Source organism: Sciurus vulgaris (genome assembly GCF_902686455.1).
Source record: "Sciurus vulgaris genome assembly, chromosome: 7".
Taxonomy (NCBI): Eukaryota; Metazoa; Chordata; class Mammalia; order Rodentia; family Sciuridae; genus Sciurus; species Sciurus vulgaris.
Window position 1 is genome coordinate 30,917,229 of NC_136467.1, and position 6,265 is coordinate 30,923,493.

A 6,265-nucleotide genomic window follows, 5' to 3' on the forward strand; every position below is an offset into this window, starting at 1 on the left:
CTAAGTTAATGCTGCATTTGAACTGAATCAAATAACACATTCAGATGAGAGAGTCCTGATGAATGAGATTCTGCTGAGAAGAATGTCCACATTAAACCTTGGCCTTTTGTGACTGAATGCAGCATGTCTAACTAGAGAACATTTTTGACCATTAATGGATGATGATTTATTTTGACTTAAACAAATACCAAAATTATTTACTCTTTTTCAGAAAGTGGCTTTTGTAACAAGCCAAGAAACAATTTAGTTAACATCTATTGGTCTCATCTGAAACATTCAGTTTTCCAACTCATCCATGCTGGCTAAACCCTTAATTATTATTCTAGCAACAAAATTGGGGACAGTTCAGGAAATCAGGGTAAAATGACTTTCCCCAGATTAAAAAAAAATAGTGCCTAATTTTAGAGGTAAATGAGTTAGAATAAGTTTAGGACAAACATGTACTGCAGTAGAAAAATAATCCAGCAGAAAGAAAAAGGGAAATTTTGGATGAGGGAAATTTTGAACAAAAGCCTGTGGAATAGGTTATTAACTCCACCATTTGCTCACTCCCTTAGTAATGTTTAACAAGCCTTTATTGATTACAATAGCCTTGATTTGTAAGTGGGAACGGAAGATCACATTGTGGGCACCAGACCAATTCTTGTATATAGCATCTGCAAGCCAAAGACTTCATTAATAATTGATTTTAGGGGATAGTACAAGCCCATATGGGCCTATCTTTTGCCAACATGCTTCATCACAATATACAGCTTGACTTATGAATAACTGTAGGATATTAATTCTGGAAGGCACCATGGGCTGGAAATTGGAGGACCTAATCAGTGGCAGAGTCAGATTTTCTGGCTCCTACTGTAAAGTTTTTGACACTAAATATATGTGGATTCTATTATCAACAGAATCTGAACCTTGGCTACAGATAGAAAGAATCTGACAACTCAATTATGTACAAGATTTCTCCTAGCAGCTCACCACAGATGACCTCAATATATCCCTGACTTCATTTTCTGACCTTCCCCATGAAGCTGCATCTCTGTCAGAGACCATGAGTATTGAGTTTCAGAAACTGTTCAGTAAGATATACAATTCTTGGCAAGCATAATGATCTCAAGGTGGCCCAATTCATAGTCCAGAACTCTATCCAACATTGCATAACAAATACTTCATTGGAAACGACAATTTTTACTACTCACTAGCACCAGAAGGTGAGGCAAGATTAGCAAGTCATGTCTGCTCTGCTCCCAACAGCCTGTCCCTTCACCTGTGAAGAAGGCCACCTTTCCGTACCAGCAGAACTCTATCTCCTAGCACCCATCTGGCATCTCTGATATTTAACATATTGCCTTGAATATTTATGGATTAGGTTTCTAACTTGCCCATTGTAATGGCTGGTTCATGTGGACTGCCTGCTTCCTGTTCAGCTGGGCCCTGTTTATCTTCAGCTCCATGATTTGTGGGTCAGTATCAAATCACTCCTGATTCTACCTGGATTGTGTCTGACAACCTAGACTCTTATTTGTCTGGCAGGGGAATCTTGACATTCAAACCCTGATTTGCCAGTGGCATGAATTTATTGCAACTCACTGCCCAGGGCTGTGACCGTGGCTCTGTCGGAAACATGTCCCTGGGGAGCTGTGGCATTCCTTGCTGGGAGTCCTCCTTCAGCCATGACGGGTTTCACACTGCTGAGTGCTCTACCTTGAAAGAACTCAAGAGATGTGGCCTCCTGCCTTCTGTGCTAGAGGTTGGCCTCTGCTCGTCAGAGATGAGGGTGGAACTCAGGCTTCCCATGGCTTACTGGCATCTTCCAATTAGAGTGCAGTGAACTGCTTCCTAGGGTTACAAAATGCCGTGGTTCTATGTTGCAAGAGATAGTCAACAATATTAGCCACAGGCCTCATGGTTGGTGAGAGGAGGTGGGGAGGAAGGTTGCTCTGTCAGGGCATGAAGCCCTGACATAAAAATGCAGTACAAACTGGACTGTGAGGAAAACCTTGGGAAGGCCTTCTGAAAACATCAGAGTGTTCCCAAAGTCAGCCTTTGCAAAGCTTTGCTGATAATAAAAGCTCCTCTTAACCTTTTCCCACCAAATATGGGCATATTGAACCCCTGCTCCTTCTCCTTTCATAGGGGGCTTCTCTTGCTACCTATAAGAGCCCACATCCTTGTGATACCCACACTATGGGCTCATTGACATGTAGGGTAGCTAGCCTCTGCTGAATAAGGTTTCCTTTTTCATTGCTGTCCCTTGGAGATCCCCCACTTACGTGGCTCCTGCCCAGGATGTATCCTAGTTCTCACTGTCAGAAGGGTGTCACATTATACTGAAGTATGAGATTCGAAGATGGTGGGTGGCATCATACACCAAGGTCTGCTCAGTCAGACTCTGCTTTCTACTTCCTGGAAGATGTGGACCCCATTACCTCCTGTTTGAGGAAACCAGTGGTCTCTGAGAAAACTAGCTTACTACTGGGGCCCTAATATCAGGGATCCAGGCAAGCATGCCTCTCCTATATAGGCAGGAACTTCCTGTTGTAGAGGAAACTACATACTGTCCTCTGATCTCTCCAATAACCAAGTTTCTTAGTCCATTTTTAATTACTGTAATAAATACCTGAGGATGAGAAACTTAGAGAGTAAATAAGGTTATTTATCTCATAATTTCAGAGATCCAAGAGCATGGTACCAGCATCTACTTGGCTCTGGTGAGGGCCTCTAATCTAGAGCACAACATGACAGGAGGCATCATAGCAAAGGCTTGTGCAAAATGGTGAGATCACATGGTGAGAAGAGGAGCAAGAGAGATTCAGATGTCAAGCTTGCTCTTTTTATAACCACCTGCTCTTGGGGGAAATATATTCATACCTGCAATATCCACCCCTTTCTGCAAGACTAGAATTAATCCATTTAAGAAGGAACCCCATGAGCTAATTACCTTTCACACCTCTTAAAGGATTCACCACCTTAACACTGTCATGCTGGTGACCAGGATTCTAAAATGTGAACCTTTGGGAGACAGACATAGTCAAACCATAGCATCCAATTATCTTTTGGAGAATGATATCCTCATCTTCTGTCATCCACAATACTTCTGTCTCCTTCAGCTTCCACTGGGGCCCCAATATCAGGGATCCAGGCAAGGATGCCTCTCCTATCTAGGCAGGTACTTCCTGTTGTAGAGGGAGAATTGACCCATTGTCTGGCATGCTATTGTGAACTCACAGTGGTTTTTGGCTGTTTCCTTTCTAAGTGTACATATTCTACTTTTTTCTTCTTCTTGTGTTAATCTTTATTTATCTGGGCAGTGCTGGGGATCAAAGCCGGGGCTTTGCACATGCCAGGCAAGTTGTCCAACACTAATTATATCCCTCTCCCCGAAGTGGATCTACTTTTCTAAGTCTGATTTTGCTGTCTCCCTCACAAATATATGGCCACACTGTGTGAAAGGGGTTCACCAGGCTCTCCACCTCCTAGAGCTAATAAGTAACTGTGAGGTTACTTGTCTTTGATGATCTTATGTACCTGTTTGGCATTTCAACTCCTGGTCTGAAGGGCTGTTGTCCCCTGAGGAACTCTTTCCTAACATTTCATGAACTTGGCTCACGCAGGGTCTATTAGCTGTGGCAGGGAGTGACAAACTTTTCTCATTAAAATCCAGATCGTAAATCTTTTAGGCCTTATGGGCCACAGTTTCTTTCTGGCAACTACTCAGCTCCAATATCGTAGAGCAAAAGCTACCACAGAGAATATGTAAATGAATAAGTGTGGCTGTGTTCCCATAAAATTTATTTACAAAACCAGGCAGTGAGCCATTGTTCACAGATACCTGAGACATTGCAATACTTCTTTCCAGGCTGCTCTTGAGAAATGCACTAATCAGTTCTGCGTAGAGTTTCAGGACCACATTTTATAGAGTTCAACCAGCCTATAATGGTGGACAGAATCATAGCTGTTCTAGAATGAGAGACCTGCCATGGCCTGTCAAAGACACCTACTTCTTTCTGGTATTTCTCCCTTCATTACTGTGTCTTAAAGACCTTGATTCCCTCCAACCGGTTTTACTCAACCTGTTTAAACACTGCTTTTTCTGCAAGGCTGTTACTGGTTCAGATCCTAGACCTGATTTTTTTTTTCTCTATGTCACATAAGAGTGGACCATAAACATTAAACATGTCCTGTCACAGTGCCAGGCTCATAGTAGGTGTCCATTTATAATCTAATATTTTACAGTTGTTCAGTTGAACTTATTCTCCATAGATGCATCTCCCAAAAGGTAGCCCCAGTGAGTGAGTAATTCCCTTTGGCAATGGCACCTATCCCATCCTAGCTACCTGGTAGTCCAGAGCTTCTGCCTTGTGGTACCCTGAGATCCAGGGCTGTTGTTTTCTATAGATTTGGAATCTCAAGTCCACTCAGTTCCCACCTCTTTTTTGAATGCTGAGATTTTTCATTTCTTATTTGTTGAGCAGTTAACACCATGGAGACAACACTCTCAGAAAGCCAGCCATGAAGACGAAACACTTGTGGGTTCCATGGTCACTGGCTCTGTTTATAAGTGACACACGTGCTCCAACATGGCCACACAAATGTCTATATAATTCAAGTGTCCAAGTGCTTCAGGGCTCAGAGGCAGCTTTGAGCAAGGAAGAGTGCCAGGGGAACAGGTTGTATGACGAAGCTGGGAGGCAACCTGACCTCAGGTCATTCCTACTTCCCTGTGGTCAGCCTCAGCTGCCACTTTCCTGGAGGAAAATTTAGAAATGACACACCCAAATCTACAAGTTGACTCTAGCTTAGCCAGGAGAAGCTGTGTAAGTCTGGTTATCCTTTGTGGTCTGGCAGCTTCAGAGAAATGGCAGCCCATTTTTGTTCCCTATCCCGTTGGGTATTCACTTGGTGAATGGAATGCTCGCCTTGACATAAAATACTACTGTAAGGGCATCAGCCAATGTACTATATCATATGATTTTAGCTTTTAACTCTATGCAAAATGTCTGGCATTCATTTGGAGAAAAATATTCAGCTCAAATACATATCTGGTATTTTCTGCCAAGACACCGGAGATGGAGGATAGCTTTGCAGAATCTGACACTTGAATGAATGTAGCTAATAAGAGAAACAATAACAGGAGGGGCAGAGTTGTCTTCTGAGTTGAGATTTTAGCAAGCAAATATGGTGTAAGCAAAGCAAAAATAGAAAACACTGACCAAGCTCATAAAGTTCTTATAGAAATGTCAGCCTCTAGATTACCAAGTTAGAATTGCTCACCATGATGCCTTTTAGTGACTTATTTACTTTCTTGCTATCTTTTCTTCTGATACCAATAGCACTAACAAAGTCAATGGAATGGGAAATTTCTAGAAATCTTTATACAGCTAGGCTTTTCTCACATTTCAAGTGATCGTCTTTCTTCTTCAGCCCATGGTGATTCACTTTTGTCTTATTCTCTTTACCACATCTTGTAGTCTGAAAAATCTATATTTTTTTATAAAAACTTTAAAATGGAAACCTACCTATCTGATTTTTCTCACTAAGTAGGCCCATGTTTGATGAGAATGACATGATTAAAAAGGCCAGTTGTGAATATTCAAATGCACTTTTAAAGATTTATGCAGGAACAGAATTGGAAGAAAACCTAGGACACTTCTAACTTAAAATTATTTTATACCTCTAAAAATATTTCATGCTCTTAGTTAACTTTTGGCTACAAAGAAATGGGTTGAGATCCAACGTGTCCAAGTTTGTGCCCAACATTGACAAATAATTCATTTTTAGGGACTATGTTTCATTATCTGTTAAATGAAGGGGACAGTTTTATGAAAAAAAAAGCCTTAAAATAACTAAGATGAATAAAGTACTTTATTTCCTTGAAACCTCAAACAGAATCTTTTTACTATGCTATGGCATATAATTGATGGAATCTACTTGCATACAGGCCAAGTTCTCAGGAATGGCATGAAGCATCTTTCTATTTTGTTTCTAAATTGCCTTTCGGCCTCACATCCTGTGTGATTTTCCGAGGCCTGTAATCCTTTATGATACAGCAAACTCTCTTGACTCTGGGCCTTCACTGCTGCTGTTCCCCAGGCCCAGCATACCACATGCACTTCTTCTGAGAACCAAGGTGGCTGAAGCAGGATGATTGAGAGTTCAAGGTCCGTCTCAGCAGCTTAGCAAGACCCTAAGCAACTTTGTGAGATCTTGTCTCAAAATTAAAAAATATAAATATAAAGGGCTGGGGATGTGGTTCAGTGGTTAAGTGCCC